Genomic DNA, 19,442 nt, shown 5'->3' with positions numbered 1-19,442 from the left:
CATCAATTTTATAGCCCACTTACCATGCATAACAGACAAGTCCCATATTTGTCAGTAGATGCGTTTTTTTTCCAGCTTAAGCCTTAAGTGCCAAATCACAAAAGAAAAAGCAGTAACGGTTTACAGAAGCAACTTAGTGCCTTGTGATCTAACTTTGTCACTGTGACTACATTACCTCTTCAGCGCCAGAGGGCACCCGTGGGCCTCCCTGAGCCTCTGCCCAGGGGGAGGGGGAGGGGGAGGGAGGACTTAGAAGAACCAGCAGCTCCCTCCACTGGCAACACAACTGCACCTTTCCTGATTCCAGCCTCCCACACACTTCCTTCTCCCCTCTCCCCGGTAACCCCCGCCCCCCGCACCCACCTTGGGAGAGTTGTTGCCAGACTTGGGTTTTTGGGGAAACCTAGCTTGACATTCAAAACCTTTTTCTTCCCGACCTGAACCTCTGTTGACTAATCTTGCCTGGGTTCGTGTAGGTCTGCAGGAAGGAAGACTGCAAAAGCGGATGAAGATTGTGACATAAGTGGGACTTCGTGATTTAATTTTTTTTCTTTTGTTTTAAGTGGGGAGGAAGGGGAAGCTAGATGGACTATGAGAGACTTGATTTTGGTGCTAAAGTTCCCCAGTTCGTATGTGACATCTTAAAAAAAAAAAACAACAAAAAAATGAGAGAAAAGCTTAAAAACATGTAAGGGGTGAGCAGTTAATGGTATTCATTCCACATACAATATCTGTGTAAAACGATTTCCTGTAGAAGTAGCTTTAATGGTTTTTGCTCTAGAATACCGTAGGTCTATCCTTAGAGCACTCACGCCATGCTTTTTTCCCTGGGTTTTAAACTTCATATAACTTCAGAAATTGGAGAGCAAAAATTTTGCTTGTCACTGCACATCAATATAAAAAAGCTTATTTAACTTATCAAAACGTATTTATTGCCAAACTATGCTTTTTTTTGTTAATTTTGTTCATATTTATCGGGATGACAAATCCATAGAATATATTCTTTTATGTTAAATTATGATCTTCATATTAATCTTAAAATTTTGTGACGTGTCTTTTTCCTTTTTTTCCACAGTTTTAATATATTATTCTTCAACGACATTTTTTGTAACTTTACACTTTTTTGGTTATTTTATTTTAAAAAAATGAAAAATTAATTTAAAAAAATGCAAAAAACTGTTGGATTATTTATTTTAGAAATTTCCCCCCTTTGTGTTGGACTGCAAATTGAGTTTCTTTCTCTTTTGGCCTTTCACAACTAGGACTGAGAATGTATGTAAAAGTTCTGTGACAGTACAGAAGGAAAACAACTTTTAATGTATAGCTTCTAAAAGGGAAAAAAAAAAAAAAGAAACCCTTTGACTTCACGTGCCCATCTCTAGACATTCCGATTGCAGATTTGACGTTCTGGATTCCAGGTTTTGGAGTTTTCCAATGTTAATGCAAACAGAACTGGCACACACACATTAAGATGAATGTAATTATTATTCCTCTTGCTGGTCACTACCGTCGCTTTCTATTTCTCTTTCTTTGTGTGAATTTATTTAAAAGAAAAAAAAACTTTTTGTAACGACTATTTGCAGTTTAAAAATCAATAAACCCATTTTTTCAAGAAATTGATGGTGAAACTGGTTTTGCTTGGTTTGTGGTTTTACTCTGCCTGTAGGCTTGTCCTTTGTAGACGATGTAGGTGCTGGGAGGAGGAGGGAGGGCATTTCTCATCCTTAAGGATTTCTCATCCTTAACAGCTAAACCAATGGCTGGTTCCTTTGGCCAAGGCTGGAAGTCTGCTGAGCTTTGAGGGGGTGGGTAGAGGTTTATTGCAAAGCAGCCTGTATTTGTATTATCTGCCCTGTTGTTGGTTGTTGACAAGGGTCCAGCCTTACCTGCGCTTGCAGCCTCGAAGGTTCTTCAGAGTGAGGCACGGGGGCTTACTGTCTTCTGTGCCTAGCCTGTGGTCTTAATTCCTTTGGGTAACGTTTGGGGTGCTGAAATGGTGAAGAGGGGTATGTGGCATGTGGCACTCCAGCAAACTTGGATTTGAGTGTGTTCTTTTATTTGGGTGCTTCCAGGCTTTTTTTTTTTTTTTTGGCCGTGCCACCTGGCATGTGGGATCTTACTTCCCTGACCAGGGATCAAACCCGCTCCCCCTGCACTGGAAGCGTGGAGTCTTAACCACTGGACTGTCGGGGAAGTCCTGCCAGGCTTGTTTTTTCCCACAGGAAATTGACCTGAAGTCCTAGCCTCGTAACACCTATCTGGGGTGGGTATGATGAGCCATTGCAGGCTCAGAGAGGAGCTTCCAGGGTGGTGGGGGGCTCAGTCACAAGGGACTGGGAGCAGAGGTGGTTTCACTTGGACCCAACATGCGCTTCTGTATTTGGAGGGCTGTTAAAAGGAAGGGGTATGAAAATGGCCAGCATAACAGGAAGTCACCTGTTCTTGCCGCCTTAGTCTTCGTTGTACCCCTGATGCCATGCAGGATGGGTAGGCTGTCATCTTGGGAAGGGTGAGGTCTACTTGGCTAGAGGAACCCCAGCCGATCGATGTCAGATGACCACTTAGAGGGGATGTTTTGCCTGCCAGAGAGAGGTTGGATCCTTCTGAAAATCCTGAGTCTGGTTCTTGGGAGGATTTCTTCCCGAGGAGGCAGAGATGGATATTGTCATCTGAGGCCTAGCTGCCTTCGGTTCCTTGTGCTCAGTAAGTTTTGGGCAGTAAGCTGAATTTCCACTTGAATTCCACCCGGCCTCTCCTGAGGCAGGCAGGTCTGCAGCAGACATCAGCTGGGCCAGGGCTATCTTTGAGGTTGGAGGAGACCTACCTTAGGCACCCTGTCGACTCTTCCTTCCCTGGCCAGCAGGTGCCTGCTGGGGGGCAGGGCCGTGAGGTAGAAAAAAGGGACTATTACCTCTTTCAGGGCAGGGGCTGCTGGTGGAAGGAGGGGGCAAAGCAGCCCTTCCTGGGTCTGGAGGAAACCTAGGCCTCCTGTCTCTTGAGGAGGGAATGAGTGTTTGTATTTGCGGTGGGTGGTGATGGTGGTGGTGGGGACACGTGAGCTTCCTCTCTGACTAAAAGCAAAAAGACATAGAATAGTGCACCTTGAGCTTGTTTTCCGTAGGAGTAGTTGAGTATATGGCAGATATCTTTCTAATTCCCCAGCTCATGAAGACACCGGTTGGGTTCAGAGAGGGCTGAGCATATCCACTGACCAGCCCAGAATTCCCTCCATTGGAGTCAGTCCCTTGAGTGATAACAAAGACGGAAGCATTGATTCCCAGAGACCCTGGAGTGCAAGACACTGGCTGAAGAGGCGAGGTGAGGTTCCCTATGGCCTGGGGAAGCTTTCTGTCCCCAGGACTTGACCCTTCAGCCCACCTAAGGGTCTCCATGGGAAACTCACACAGGCTGAGATTTAGGCCACCCAAGCCCATGCATGGTCACCACGAGAACCTGATTTTTTACCGTATAGATCTTAAAGGTAGAAGAGATACCAAGGTCCAAAGCTACTTGGGAAATGAAGTAGCAGAATCTTTTTGGGCCCATGCTTTTTCCAGGATATTAGGTGATGAAAGGCCTCAGCGGCAGCAGCCCTAGTCCTGTGCTCTAGGCTGGCAGGGAATCCAGGGAGATGTGAGCCCAGAGCTGGCAGGGGACCTCCATGAGTGCCTCTAGAGCCGGGGAAGATAGGAGCCATGCAGAGAGAGCTGGATGTAAGGCCTCCACAGAGGGAAGTGGAGCAGGAAAGGCCAGGCTTGCCTTTGTCAGCCAGCTTCCTGGGGCATGAGGCCTACTTCCCCTCCTCTTGCTCTGGACCTTGGGGCATCTCTCTTTGGGGGCCCTTTACAAGGTCTGTCCTGGCTGGGCAGGGCCTCCATGGCTGTTGGTCCTGCAACTCATGGTCTGGCTTTTGGTTAAATTTCTTCCCTTGCAGCAGCTCAAAGACATGAACTCTTTTGGCCACTGAGCAATGATTTACCTTTTTAGGTCTGGAAGCCTCATTTTCGGGAGGAAGGTTGGGAGCCTGCTATACCTCAGTGTCACTCTGGTGAAAGGAGGACATTTGGGAGAATGTGGAGGCAGACATGAGATGGGTTTTGCAGCCAACTGGATCACAAAGCACCAGTTACTGGGCAGATGGGGTCACGGCCTGAGGAAGTTTCTATGGCATGGAGGTCGGAGCCCTTCAACTTGGGTTCAAACCCCAGCTCTGCTAATGCCAGCTTGCACCTTGGGCAAATGACTCAATCTTGGATTTTCCATCTGTATCTTGAGGGATGACTGTGAAGATCAAGTGAACCACAGCAATGATGGCTCTTCTTCAGTGCAAGTAGTCTGAGAACTTTATGTGTGTTAACTAGTTAAATGCTCAAAGTGACCCCTCAGAGGAAGTTCTGTACTACCACCATTTTGCAGATGGAGAAACTGGGGCGTAGAGAAGTTCACTCATTCGTCGCACAGTTAGAAGTGTCAGGATTTGAACCCAGGCAGGCCTGCTCCATGACTGCATTTCCCTACCATGTCATAGGCTGGCACGCTGAATGCATTTGGCATGGTCCTTAGCACATAGTAACTGCAAATCGGCCAGTGTTAGTTCCTGTCTCCCTTGGCCTTTGTGGAGATTTTGCAGGGGCCTGAGAGAGGACCAGTTGGATTACATGACTCTGCACACACCCCCTCCACAGGGTGTCATGATCTCACGTCCCACAAGGCCCTGGATTGGTGCGTTTGGAGGATGGTGCCCAGGAGGAGGGCAGGCCACCCCCTTGGACTTTCTCCTTCTTTGCCTGTCATGGGGTGGCTTCTGTTAATGATTGACAGGGCAAAGGGTGCCCCAGGGCCACCTTGGGATTTGGCCCTGTGCCCTTCTTCCCCCAGGGTCTCCCTCCCTGCACGTAGCCAACCATTTAATTACATCTGGCTGGACTGACCTAAACACTACCTGAGTTCAGTGGGCAGGGGCAGGGGAGACCAGCCAGGCTCTGCACCACCCCCTTGCTGCCCTGCAGATGGCCCTCCTCAGGCTGGCCTCTAGCAGCAAACAGGGATTCAGAGAGTTGGGAAGCAGGGTGAAATCTTGGCTTTTTCTTGAGGTCAGGTCAGCACTGGGGGGCCCTGTGGTGACCCACCTCTTTGTGGGTAAAGCTTGGCCTACAGAGAAACCTTCTGGCCCAAGGGCTTACGATGCTTTCTGCAGGAGCCCCAAAGGGTTACATCTGACTTACCACTGTGGGAAATTAGTCTCTGCGGAGCCAGGGCAGGGGCTGCCCACATGCTGGGCCAGGTTCCCTCCTCCGGCCCACGAGAGCCAGCTGCTGCTTGGGGGCCGAGGATGCCTCCACCACGCTGAGGCTGTTTGCAGTTGTTTCGACATACTGGCAAAGGCTGGGTCTCAAGGTACAGGGCTGTGAGTGACGACGGTACCTGCGCTATCAGGGGGACAGTGAAAAACAAATATTGGCAATGGCCAAACCTGAGGCAATTTTCTCACCGCCAGAAGCCAGTCAGGTAGCTGCCCCTGACTCCTAGAGATGCCTCCGGGAGAAGGAGCTCATGACCACATGGAACAGAGTACCTTTCTGCCCACCCCAGCACTGCAGGAGGAAGGGAGGCTCTGTTGCCCAGGTAACGAGTTGGTTTTGGAGTCAGGAACCCGGATTCAAGTTCCTGCTTGGAGTCAATTACACTCCGAGACCTCAGGCTAAAAACTTAGTGAGCTGCTCAGGGCCCCAGTTTTCTCAGTTGCAAAATGGGATTATGATGACGATAACGATGATGATGGTGGTGATGATGAAGGTGAAGACAAACACCTAGTTCAGTGGATAAACAAGCCGTAGCACAGTCACACGATGGAATACCGTGCAGCTGTGTAAAAGGATAAATGACATATATACACAACAACATGGGTGAATTGCAAAAACAGAAAGCTGAGTGAAAGAAGCCTGCCACGAAAGAGCACATTTTACATGAGTTCATGTATATGAAGTTCATAAGCAGGCAATACTGACCTGTATCGATAGAGACTTGATTAGAAGGTAGAGTATATACACATAAAAAGTTCATTGAGCTGCATGTTGAAGATTTATGCACTTTACCGCATGTAAGCTACACCTCAAGAATAGAAACAGAGCTGCTATGAGTGTTAAAAAATACGTATAAGAAAAAAAGATACATATAAGGAAAGAAAAAAGAAATTCAGTACCTGGCCCGTTATAGGTACCTAATACATCGTGGCTGGTTTTTGTATAACAACAACCTGAAGATGGTGGTGCTGATCTCGTTACCTTTTTATAGAAGGAGAGAATTGGCCCAGAGCAGGTGATAACTTGCCCAGGTGAAGTGGGACTTGAACCCCAGCAGATCAGTTCTCAAGCCTACACAGCTGCCAATGACCTGACGCTGCCCCTTGGTGCACAGGTGTTGCTTCTTTAGAAAAGCTAAATATACAGTAATGCAGACTGGGGCAAGCTGCTAATTACTTCCTGTGACCATCCGCGTTAGAAAAGAGTTTCTCTTGGCAGATTCAAAAGAAATCTCTGGGAGCTGGTTGGTGCCTTTCACACTTTGTGCGAGGTCGAGGGAGGCCAAGCTGGGGCCTAGCTGGGCTCTGAGGGGCTGTAGAGAGGAGAGTTTGGCCGGGTAGACCAGCATACCGGGGTCACGGTCCTGGGAGTCACCCACGTGCCCTGCCTGTTGTGGCCCATCTCTCCCTAAGGCTGGTGGGGACTGTGAGGCCTCCGTGGGCCTGGCCCAGCCTCTCTTCCCAGGCCCTCAAGCTCAAGGGTGTGTGGAAGCCTCACGTGGCTGTTATGGCACTACCTTCGCCCTCTGTTCCATTCTACTCTTTTGGGAAGTGGTTCCATCAGCTGGGCTCCGGGAAAATGTTCTTGGATCCTGACGGAGGAAGATGCTCTGCTCAGCCAGTAGATGTGGCCACCCCAAGGCTCTGGGGGAGGGTTCTCCCAGGGCTGACCTGCAAGTGCAGCGTGTGGGAGCAGCAGCCTTGTGGTCCGGGAAGGGCCCATGGCTTGGGGTCAGGCAGCAGGGCCGAGGTGAAGGAGATGCTGACTCCCATGTGCCAGCGAGTGCCTCTTTACGTTTTATGCCCCAGGCACCTTACTTGCCTCCCTCTTGTTCCAGCCCTATCAGGCAGGAGCCTGCATCTGTGACTCTCCTCAGCCGCTTATCAGCTGTGTGACCTTGGGTAAGTCACTTAACCTCTCTGAGACTCCTTTTCCTCTTAAAAGCAGGGGCACAGGAAGCATACTCACCCTGGCCACCTTCTAGGGTTGTGGTGAGGATCAGATGACATGGAGAGGAAGGAGCTTCAGGAGTGAAAAGACCCTGGACAAAGGTGTTTTTGAGAGTGTGGGAGCAGTTTGTAGCCCTCAGGATGACCGAGCCCTTCTGCAGAGATGTTTCAGTGTCGTCACTTGGCATGCTTTCCTGCCGTGGCCCACCCTCTGGATTTGCTGCCTCAAACTCATGTGTGCTGTGTATGTTGTAGGCGATTCTTTAAAATTTACATTTAAAAAAGCCTACACAATTCAGCATTTGTGTAGACTGACCAAGCATGCTAGGCTCTGGGCCCAGCCTCCGTCACACGGTCTCATTTGACAGTACCTGTGAGTACTATCATTAGACCCATTTTACAGATGCGGAAAGTCAGGTTCAGGGAGAAGTCACCATTCCCAACCACCTATCGTACATGACCAAGCTGGGACCCAGGTCTGTATGACCCCAACACCCAAGCTCTCAGCCCCCATACTCGACTTGGGAGGCAGATGTCCGATGGCATTGGGGTCACTCAGCAGGTCTGGGTTCTGCTATTTGCTGTCCTCTGGGGACCCACAGTTATGGAGGAGAATTTGTCTCCTCCCAGCCCATCCCTCCGTGGGATGTTTCCATCCCATCTGGTCACCCTCTCTGCAGCCCAGGGGGTCGGGGTGGGTGAGCAGAGGGAAGGCTTGTTTTCGGCCTCTCTTACCAAGGGGGAATCTGAGGTACGATATGGTGATGGCAACTGCGCTGGGCTTGTCCTCTGGTGCAGCAGCTGATCGAAAACCAGGTCCTTGCCTTGGCTGTGCTGCTGCATGGCTAGTGGTGGAGAGAATAGTATTGTACCGATCAGACGGGTGTCATCCTGCCTGATGAGCGATGGGAGACCCTGGGGATGCGGGACCCTCCGCAGGGCTAAGGTGATTACTGTTTAATCAGCTACCAGCCTTCTTGTCTACCTGAAACTGGGGTCTGCTCTGGAAGGCACTGGCTGGCTGCTGGAGTTGGTGTTTCTTTTTTTTTTTTAATTTATTTATTTGTTATTTATTTACTTTTAGCTGCGTTGGGTCTTTGTTGCTGCATGTGGGCTTTCTCTAGTTGTGGCGAGCGGGGGCTACTCTTCATTGCAGTGCGCGGGCTTCTCTGCGGTGGCTTCTCTTGTTGCGGAGCACGGGCTCTAGGTGTGCAGGCTCAGTTGTCGTAGCAAGCGGGCTCAGTAGTTGTGGCTTGCAGGCTCTAGAGCACAGGCTCAGTAGTTGTGGTGCACGGGCTTAGTTGCTCCGTGGCATGTGGGAGCTTCCCGGACCAGGGCCTGAACCCATGTCCCCTGCATTGGCAGGTGGGTTCTTAACCACTGCAGCACCAGAGAGGTCCCGGTATTTCCTTTTTTGATGCTTCCTTTTCTGAGAGATGCTGCCTATACTACTGAATTGCATTCCAGTGTTCTCCTTCCACCCAAGAACGTCATTTATTCCTGCTAATGCCGGGGGTCAGAGGGAAAAAAATGCTACGTTCTCAGAGCTCCAGCCAGCAGCAGACGCCAGCAAGGGCAGAAGAAGGAGGCCCTGCCAATCAGCTCTGCCACTGCTCAACTCCTCCCTTGCTTACCTGAAGTGGGGGGAAGGAGGGCAGGGCCCGGGCGCTTCATTGACTGGCTCAAGACTCAGCCCTCTTTCTTCTCGTGTTACTGACCACTTCACTGCTCGGCTTATAGGCATTGCAGCCAGGCAGTTGGTTCCATCAGATATTTGGACTCAGATAGAAGCTGGAATAGGTTTGGCTTCGGTGTGGTCCCTGACCTTGGCTTCTCTTCCCACATTCTGCATCTTGTGGTTGGCTTTGGATCAGAAGCTGGTCTTCCTGTGCAGTGGAGGACCCCCTCCCCGCTCACAACCTAGCGACGCCTGTCCCCGGCCCCTTCAGCGTGCAGTCAGATGTCTGGAAGGTCTCTGCGCTGTGGGTCCACGTTAGGGAGCTGGGCTTTCTCTTCTTAAACACGCATGAGAAATCACTGGAGGACTGGAAGTCTGTCCTAACACGCAGGCAAAGCTGGGAGTTATCCGTTAAGTGCAACTGCCCGACCACGCCCAGCTGGTTTTGGGGCTGGAGGAGCTAAGTCCCACCCTGGCCACAACTTGCTGATAGACCTGAGTGGTCATTTCTTATTTCCGGGCTTCCATTTCCTTGTCTATGAAATAACGGGGTTGGGCCAGATGAGTTCTTAGTTCTATGATTCCACGAATATCTTAGAAAGCAAAACGCGCACAGCCAAATACCCTTTGCCACCTCGAACGATGGGGCAGCAGTGTTTGATGCTGTAAAACCCCAACTAGGGTTCTAGGCGGAAGGGAGTTGGTGTGTCTTGTTGATGATGTTGGGTGACTCACGTGGACAGGTCCAGGACTCTAGAAGTTGGCTGTCTGAACCTCCTTTGAAGTGGTGGTTTGAAACCCTTTTATGAACTGGAGGTTGACGGAGAACACGTAAGTCATCTCGTTGGTATGTTGTATTTTCCCAAACACGCCATTTTAAATTAAGACATAGAAGCAACTGTCTTATTTGAGGATTGTGTTTAGCATTTGAACATGCTGTTTAACATCTCTTAGCTGACTCCTTTCTGTGACGTTCATGAGAATGAGTTACTGAAATCTGAAGTCCCAGGGAGGAAGATTTCAGCTCGGTCTCGGAAAGAACGTTTTAACAAGCTGAGCTGGCCTTTGGAGATGCTCAACTTCCTGTTGCTGGTAATGTTGTGATGTGCTTATCACCGGCCCCCTGCCCACCCCGCGTGTTCTCCTGCCCCTACGCCCCCATCATGGACATTGCAGAGTGATTCCCTGACACCCTGTCCAAAGCTGCCCCCTCCTCCCCACTCTGTCATACCATCCTGGTTGGGTATTTTTAATACTTGACACTTTCTGTAAGTGTCACGTTCATGTATTCTTTTATTTGTCCTCTATCGTCCCCACTAAACTTGGAGGTACATCTGGCAAAGCGGGCACCTGGACCCTTGTTCACTGTTCTGCCTCCAGTGTTTCATCTCCTGGCATTTAGCAGTCACTCAACAAATACTGAATGGATAAGAGTTTGCTGTTGGTTTAGGCTTTTTCGCTTCCAAGTCTACAAGCCCACTGTTCTACGGGACTAGGCCCTTCTAGAGACTGGCTGGGGAGGTTCGAAGGAGCCCTGGTGTCCCGGGTTAATGAGAGTGGAGCAAGCACTGGGCATCGGATGAGGGTAGTCTCCCTCACCGGCTGTGGGTCCCCTGGGTGAGTCACCCAACCTTTCTGGGTCTTGGTTGCTTCCTCTGTAGAAGGAGAGAGTTGGATTCAGTTATCTTCCAAACTCCTTCCAGCTGGCCTGCCTTGTGATGCAGGTACTTTGTGTTTGCATTCACTCCTCTGTTCTCAGACTGTTTGTTCAACTCTCTTTTATTAGGGGTTCTAGGCCTATTAAAATAGAAAAAAAAATTAAGTAGCCTTGAGAAGGGAAGAGTAAATACAAGGGCAAATGGGTTGTTTTATTCTGCCTAACAAATTACAGAGACTACAGGGAGACCCCAAAGGGAATGGACTGTTTAATGAAATAATCGCCTGGTTAAATATAAATAGTTCAACCCAGGCATAGATTAACAACTGAGATTCTTTTTCTCATGTACTTTAGCCACCTAACAGTGCACTCAGCCTCAACATACCTAATATTCTGATTTTAAATATACTTTATAAATGGAGATGGTGGAGATGGATTCTTTCTTCTCTCTGGCCTCTCTAGAAGATGGCTAGTAAGCCTGGATGATTTCATTTTACCGGTAAGAAAATTAACAATAAGCTACTCTCAACGACAACATTAAAACATCCCCTGCTGCAGGATTGCGCTCTATGGCTGGCATGGGCTGACATGGAAGGCATACAGATGGTGAATTTTTTTTTTGATAAATCTAGGACCGGCCCCTATATATTCCTCTTTCTTCCTGTACCTGGAAAAGAATTTTTCTGTAGCCTGAAGTGTTATCCACATGCCACCCACAATAGCAACAAAGTCAGAATTACCTCTGTGATGAAGCAGTTAACGTATAGGTAGGTATTGGGTGCTAATACAGTATAAAGGTGTTATATGGTTCAAAAAGACATAAAATGTGATCCTTGTTCATAAAGTTTACATTTTAGTTGGGGAGATAAGATATAAACTAATGAAACCATCAGTTAATGCTATACAGATAGCATTGTATACTGATACAATAAAAGACAAGCTTGAGAATTAGAGGTCAGTAGTTTGTGAGACCCTGCTGATTGGAGAGTACATTTAGTGCCAGTGGGCCAGAGGAGGGAGATTGGCAAGGGCCAGCAACTGTCTGGAGAAAGGCTTGCTTGCACACTGGCTCTGTGGGTACGGGAGGGCCCCTGCTACTTCTCTGAGCCACAGGTCTCAAGGAATCGAATGTGAATGGTGCCCACTGAGGCTGTGTAGGGTAGCAGCCCTGCATCGTGAAGCTCAGACTGCAGAGACCTTGAGATGAGCAAAGGATGGAGAGGCCTCAATGTCACCGCCTATGGGTCTGAGTCAGCCCATGGACCCATTAAATGTACTGCACTGTGTACCAGGGGTCCCCAATCCCTGGGCCGCTGACTGGTACTGGTCCCACGGCCTGTTAGGAACACAGCAGGAGGTGAGTGGCGGTTGAGTGAGCGAAGCTTCACCTGCCGCTCCCCATCGCCTGAATTACCGCCTGCACCATCCCCCCCCATCTGTGGAAAAATTGTCTTCCACGAAACTGGTCCCTGGTGCCAAAAAGGTTGGGGACTGCTGCTCTACGGAACATTTCTAAATATTTTGAGCCAACACTTAAAAAGTGAAGAGATTTAAAAAATAATAAACCAGTTGTCTGGCACCTCTGGAAATATTGGGAGATCTGTGGCCATGCAAGGCTCAAAGTCCCCTTTGGCATCAATTGTGGCGTCAGTCACGTGGATCTAAGTAGCACCAGTTTCTTTTTTTTTTTTTGCGGTACGCGGGCCTCTCACTGTTGTGGCCTCTCCCGTTGCGGAGCACAGGCTCCGGACGCACAGGCTCAGCGGCCATGGCTCACGGGCCCAGCCGCTCCGCGGCATGTGGGATCTTCCCGGACCGGGGCACGAACCCGCGTCCCCTGCATCGGCAGGCGGACTCTCAACCACTGCGCCACCAGGGAAGCGCCACCAGTTTCTTTAAGATGAGGCTCATGCTCTCCAGCCTGCCCCAGTCCCCACCACTCCCTATAAGTCCCCAGGACTGCCTGAACCTTTTCCCCCTAATGGTAGAGAAATATTTCTCTGTACTCATATTTCTATCAAGAATAAGAAAAATAAAAGCCCAATAAGGCTTTTTTTCTAAACAAAGGCAATGAGAAGAAGCCTATTCTTCATAGAAGTGAAGAACATGCAAACCAAGGGTGGCTATGTTGAAGGAATTTAGACCACTGGCCTCTCTCATGTAGATTCCTGCTGGGCCCTGTGTTAGTGGAGCTCGTGGGAGTTTGTGGGAAACACGTCAGGTTATATAACAGAGATGCACTGCCTTAAGAAAACTAGTCCTAATAGCTGAGGTTTATTAAGGGTTCATATATATGTCTACCTTCCCAACAACCCTGTAAGATAGGTACTGCTATTTATCTCTGCCTCACAGAGGAGGAAACAGACACAGAGAGGTTAACCAACATGTCCAAGGTCACACAGCTCCTTGAGGATGGAGACAGGATTTGAATACAAGTCTGCCTGACTCCAGAATCCATTCCCACTTCTGTTTCTTCTGTGCTGTGAGGCTCTAAGACAGATGCCTCTGGCCTGGGGGATAGATATATGTTGTGTGTGTGTGTGTGTGTGTGTGTGTGTGTGTGTGTGTGTGTGTGTGTGCGAGCACTTTATCTTAGCACCCAGAGCACTACTCGGTGCCTAACAGGCATCTGGTAAGTATCTTTGAATGTATATGCTGTGCAGATGGCCCCTGAGCCCTGGGGTCTGGGGCTGTGTTTACTGAACTTGCTCCTCTGACTACAGTGTCCTGTTGGGGGCTCAGATCTGATCAGAGGAACAGGCGGGGACAGCCTAGCCTGCTCCACACTTTTTTGTTCCAAGTCTGGGTCTCCTCTAAGTCTTTCCTTCTCCACCACCTTCACCCTCCAGACCATGAGATGAGACAGTTGGCATATTTTCTTCACTGGAGAGTGAAGGAAAAAGCTGTAACTGTTGACAAAGCCAGATGGTGGAGGAAGTGATCCTTCAAGCCACTGAAGCCTTGTGAGGGGCTGTGCTGCAGTGTTTGTGCTCAGGGGCAGGGGGTGGGATAGTGGGCAGTGTCTATGCAGCTGACTCCCAGACTGGAGTTGGGCGGTAGTAGTGGAACACAGAGCTGAGGGGCTGATGACAGAAGTGTTTCTGTGTGGATGCCCCATCTCAGTGCCAGAGTTGCTTAGAAGCAAACTCTGAGATAAGGATTTGAGTGTTAGTAGTTTATCTGAGAGGTGATCCCAGGAAACACCAAAGGGAGAGCTGGAGAAGTGAGTCAGAGAAGGGAAGGCAGACGATAAAGGGTTTGTTACCAAGTTAGTTATCCCCAGGGGTAGGTGGACCTTGATCCTCCTGGGATGATCTGGGAGCCAGTAAACGACACATGCCTCAGACACAGCATACCCAAGGGGCAAGGGAGCTGGGGTGTTCAAACACTAACCCCTCAGTGATGGATTGAGGACCGCTTGGCACTCATGGCCTGATGTGAGGGTGGGCAGGTGGGCTCTGGTAGCAGAGATACAGGTGCTGGCAACTGGCATTTGGACAGGCATGCACTGAAATGGTGAGGGTGAGGGGGTGTTGGTGGGGAGCAGTACCAACCATATCTGCAGCCTCCCTTCTATCCATACAGGCTGAGCATCACGTCTGGAGACCAGGGTGCTTTGCAGTGGTACTACGCCTGTCCTATATCTGTTAGTTTTTGCTACATAACAGACCTCCCCAAAATTTGGTGGCTTAAAACAGCAACCAGTTTATTTAGCTCTCAAATCAGTGGGTGGGCAACTTGGGTTGGGCTTAGCTGGGTCGTTCTGGTCTCAGCTGGGCTCACTTGGCGACCAGCTGGCTGGTCTTAGATGGCCTCGTTGGGACAGCTTATCTGTTCCGCATGGCCTCTCTCCAGCAGGCTAGCTGGGGCTTATTCTCATGGCAGAGAATGAGCCGAGACAGGCAAGTGCTCTGAAGGCCTGGGCTTGGAACTGGTACAACATCACTTCCTCTACAGTCTGTTGACCAAAGCAAGCCATTAGGCCTGCCCAGATTCAAGGGGTGGGGAAATAGACTTTACTTCTAGGTGGGAAGAGCTGGAAAGTTATACTTAGGAGGATACATACAGGAAGAGGAACATTTGCAGTACTTTTGCAAACAATCTACCGCATGGCCCGTGCCTCGAGGCATCTTGTGTTCTGGTGGACAGTGAAAACCAGCGTGTGCTGTGCTCTTTTAGACATAGTAGGAGTCAGAAGCTGTCTGGGTCAAGTGTGGGAACACCTCTGTCCTACAATACCTCCTCTCCATGGATGCTTTCTGTTAAACACTATCCTTTCCTTTGGTCATCTGTAAGAGAGAAGTTGTTTCTGAGGGATAGCGCACTGCGTCTCTGCTTACCAAGGCAGTCATTCTGCATGGGTCGGAAGAGCAGAAAAGAGCTGAGTGGCTTTGGAGAAAGGAGATGGAGTGTGCATGTACTTTTCTTTTTGGCCAGTGTCTGGACCCTTTGCCCCGTGTTTAGGGAATTCCTTCTTTCCTAGCTCTCATGGGTGGCAGCAGAGCCGGCCACTTTCGAAGGTGAAAAGACCATGTCTTCTCTTTCCGGGCCTCTCTTTGTAGCCAGGATGTGGGTGTACGACCTGGACTTTGCTGATCAGACATGCCTGCCTCTGGACTCAGGATAGGAGCTAGTGACGCGAAGAGGTGGGATCAGTAAGCTCTCTCTGGAGGTGGTCTGAATTCCTGGGGCAGTGGTGGCTGTGGAGCTAGAGGCTGAGTCCGGTATCCAGGGGTCGTGTGCTGTTGGCACAAGCCATGGTGCCCAGTGCCCATGGTGGCGGTGTTCTCGCTAGACAAGTCCTGTGGTGTATTTTGGGGGAATTGCTTCTAGCTGCAGAGTCCCAGACTTGGTTCTCTAGCTCTCCCAGAGATTATGTGAAGTATACGGTATCCTCTTAGTGAATTTCTATTTGGCTTGAATCAGCCAGACTTTATTTCTGCTGCTTGCAGCTAAGAACCCTAACTTGTAAGGTGTGGGTGGAGAGGGAAGCATAAGGAAAGAGGGAAGAGATTGGCCCAAAGAAGACACTGGTTCTACTTCATTATTTTGCCCGATGCTGGCTCCACTGGGGACTGTAAAGAAAACTGGGTAAATGTTTTTGAAAGCATGTGACAGTTTATTCGTTTATTTATTTATTTTTAAAATAGAATTTCAGAAGGTAAAAGGTTTGCCCCTTTAAGAAGCCGATTGGAGAACTGAGGGATAACTGAGAGAGAGGCTCATCAGGAGGCACAGGGATGTTGTGTGCTTCCAGTTTGGAGCCCTGGAGCAGACACCAGCTTCTGGGATGCCCCCGTGGGAGGGGAGAGGGGGCTGTAGAGGAGACGTGAAGCACAGTCATGGATCCCAGAGTAAAAGGACCAAGGGCGAAATTCATTATTTTTCTGTGAAGAGCAACCAGGGTTGGACGGGGATGTGTTATAACAGTGAAGTTGAGTTAAGGACACATAATTTGTATTTAGTGGTTTACTGTTTTAAAGCCCTGTACTTGCTTAGCTTTATAAGCAAAATGTTTTTTTTCTTAAGATATTTTTATAGAAAAAAACATAGGTGAGTGAATCACATACGATGTTACTGCTTCCCTTGGTTTAATCACCCATTAAAGAAAGTTTACTTTTGAGCTTAAGGAAATTTAGCGGCTACTTCAAATGTAGGTGGCGTCACCAAGAGGTATTAATTCACCTCTCTGCATAAAAGGCAGAAGAAATACACATACAGAAAGCTAGTCAAAGAGCTTTGACCCACTGTATAGTATGGCTCTGCTGTTTACCTTGTGTGGAGTGACAGTTCTCGTCAAGACATGAATGGGGGAGCAGGTACCCAGCCATAGGTGTTCCTTGGGCTGCCTGGGGTCACACCTCCACCTCTGGGTTACCCACCTCCCCACCATCACAGCTCATGTTCAAATGCCTCCTGCAGGTCCCTGGCCTTTTCTCCTTCTCAACCCTGCTCTTCCTAAGTGACCCGAGCTGCCCTGTAGAAACCCATTGTTCTCTTCCATCCCCGTTGGACTCAGAAGAGAGCAAATCTAGGTATGTTCCCCAAAGTCTGCAGAGCCAGACTGGGCAGGGAGGAGAGAGACCCCAAGGCCAACACGCCTTAAGGGCTAGGAGATCCTCCCAGACTCAGGGGCTAAACTTCTATGTGAAGAAGGGCTGGGAGGCTCTGGCCGACATCCTCGTTCCCTGGTGGTGTGGTCTTTCTGAAAGGTGCAAACACCAATATTAAGACATCAAGTGTGCAGTGATCATAATGGAAGCCCCTCCTTCCAACCCAGGAAGCAGAAATATTCTTGCAGTATCTCTACATGGGACCAGCAAGATGTGAACTAAGCATGCAGAGCTCAGACATGCTTGGGTTAGGATTGATCTGTGTGAGTGGCCCACACTGCAGTGCTCACCATGCCTCCTGGAAGCCAAAGGGAATTTCTTCTTGGCTTTTGGTGTCATCGACTGAGGATCTTCAAATGGTCAACCGGCTCATAGCCGTGTGACTGTTGGTGTAGAAACTCTTCACCTTGAAGGGCTCTCATTTCATTGGGTCCTCACTATGGTCCCCATTTTACAGATGGAGAAATTGAGGCTTCTAGAAATCAAATGAATAGCCCAGGGTTATGGAGGTAGTAAGGGATTTATTTTTTTATTTTTTAGAAAGTATTTTTTATTTTTCATGACTATACCACATAAAATTTTTAATTAAAAAAAATTTTAAATAGTTTTTTGAGATAGAATTCACATACCATACAGTTCACCCATTTAATATGTACAATTCAATGGTTTTTAGTATATTCACAGAGTTGTACAACCATCACTAGAGTCAATTTTAGAACATTTTCATCATTACCCCCAAAAGAAGTCCCACATCCCTTAGCCATCCACCCTCATTCCCCCACAAACCCTCCCAGCCCTAAGCAATAGCCCATCTACTTTCCACAAAACCAAGTCTTTTAATTCCAAATCCAGTGCTATCAAGATACCTCACTGTTAGTCCAGAATTTGCTCAAATATTGCATTGAAGAGAAATGATTTAGAGATTTAAGAATTGACTTCCTTCAAAATGTTACACACTTTAGGAATTTTCAAGGCATCAACCCTGTGATGGTTAATTTTATGTGTCAACCGGACTGGGCTAAAGGATGCCCAGATGGCCAGTCAAACATTTTTCTGGGTGTGTCTGTGAGGGTGTTTCCTGTAGACTGAGTAAAGATCATCCTCACCAGTGCAGGTAGGCATCATCCAATCATTGAGGGCCTGAATAAAACAAAAAAGTAGATGGAGGACAAATTTGCTCTTTGCTTGAACTGGGATGTCCATCTTCTCCTGTCCTCAGATGTTGGTCCTCCTGGTTCTGAGGCCTTCGGACTCAGGCTGGAATTTACACCATGTGCCCCCCAGTTCTTAGGCTTTTGGACCTGGTCTTGGACTGGGATTGACACCGTCAGCCCCTGCGGTTCTCAGGCCTTCAGGTTTGGACTGGAACTACACCGCCAGCTTTCCCGGGCCTCATGCTTGCAGATGGCAGATGGTGGGACTTCTCAGCCTCCGTAATCACCTGAGCCAACCCCTCGCCGCATATCTCTTTCTAGGTCTGTCTTCCTCTATATGGCTTATTGGTCCTGTTTCTCTAAGCTACACCCCAGTACCCCTTCCCTATCTCTCAACCAGAGACATCTCATTGCCTTCAGCCTGCACAGCTCTCTCCTTCTCCCGACAGAACACAGCCAGCATCTGAGCAGCGTCCTCCACCCCCATAACCCCAGGAGTGGTTGGAGCACAGTGGGGTGTCAGGGAGCTTGGGAAACCACAGGTCAGCAGGTCCATCTCCCCCGGGTGTCAATTTTACTGGAAAAGATTTTGGGGGAGAAAAATAAGACATATGTTTACCTACTATGTAGTAGAAAGTACATTTGAGGACTAGTGTTTTATCTTTCAAATTAATGCAAAGAAATTCTTGCTTTCAGTGGCTGTTTCCAGAGACAGCCCTGGGTCTCCTAGAGATGGCTCAGTATCCTCAGGCTGTAGTGATTATTGTGGAAATTTAACCCCCATTATCTGAAAGGCTCATGGGATATCTACCATATGCCTTAGGACAGTGTACCGTGCTGTTGTTTTTCTCACAAACAACATATTGTTAGGTAACTTTTTCCGGCCTTTAAGTCTTATTTACCCTGATAGGTTACACCCTCCTGGAAGCTCTTGTGGTAATAACAGCAACTACCTACTACGTGCCAGGAATAGGGCTGGGACTAGGGTGAGGCAAGTGAGACATTTAGCATACAAAATTTAAGGCACGCCCCACTGCTGACCCTGCACTAGGGCAACCCTGAGAAGGGAGCGCCTTGTTGAATTTTGTACCGTAGGTTCTCATCACAGGTTGAATTTTGCCTCACCCTGGATCTGCCCTGGTTAGATTCTTTACATACATTTTCTCATGCAATCTTCACGACAGCCTCATTTTACAGATGGGGAAAATCTGAAGCACACGGTGGTTAAGAAACTTGCCCAAAGCCCCACAGATGGTTCCAGTCCACCGATGGTTGACATTGACCTTATCTCCTTCAGTTTTACAAGAGCCCTGAGAAGTAATCGGTCATTGTAGAGTATTGGTTCATGAGAGCTGTTTGCTAAATTTCCAGGTATTTTGAGAGTCAGTTGTTAAAAACAGCCATTATTAAATAGTAAATTATACAAACTTATAATTAATTAAATTATATTAAAAGTGAATATAATAAATACCCCACCTCATCACTTCCTAATTCTGATTCTACAGGATTGGGATGGAATCCTGGCTTTGTCACTTCGCTATTCGGTGAGAGCTACAATGGAGTGCTGAGGCTTGTGAAGAGTAGAGGA

General features: G+C 48.5%; 1 protein-coding gene across 1 annotated transcript in view; it reads left to right on the top strand.

Moving 5' to 3' along the window:
- Positions 1-1,616, top strand: part of ZFP36L1 (ZFP36 like 1 zinc finger CCCH-type) — a 5,373-nt gene extending 3,757 nt beyond the window's left edge. Inside the window, exon 3 of the mRNA XM_024739641.1 lies at positions 477-1,616. The gene's annotated coding sequence lies outside the window, so the exon portion shown is untranslated. The remainder of the gene's footprint in view (positions 1-476) is intronic.
- Positions 1,617-19,442: the final 17,826 nt, after the last annotated feature.

This window comes from Neophocaena asiaeorientalis, unplaced genomic scaffold (assembly GCF_003031525.2).
Source record: "Neophocaena asiaeorientalis asiaeorientalis breed wild unplaced genomic scaffold, Neophocaena_asiaeorientalis_V1.1 scaffold348, whole genome shotgun sequence".
In the NCBI taxonomy this organism is placed as follows: domain Eukaryota; kingdom Metazoa; phylum Chordata; class Mammalia; order Artiodactyla; family Phocoenidae; genus Neophocaena; species Neophocaena asiaeorientalis.
Note: the sequence above shows the minus strand (reverse complement) of the source record. Positions and strands in the feature narration are given on the sequence as shown.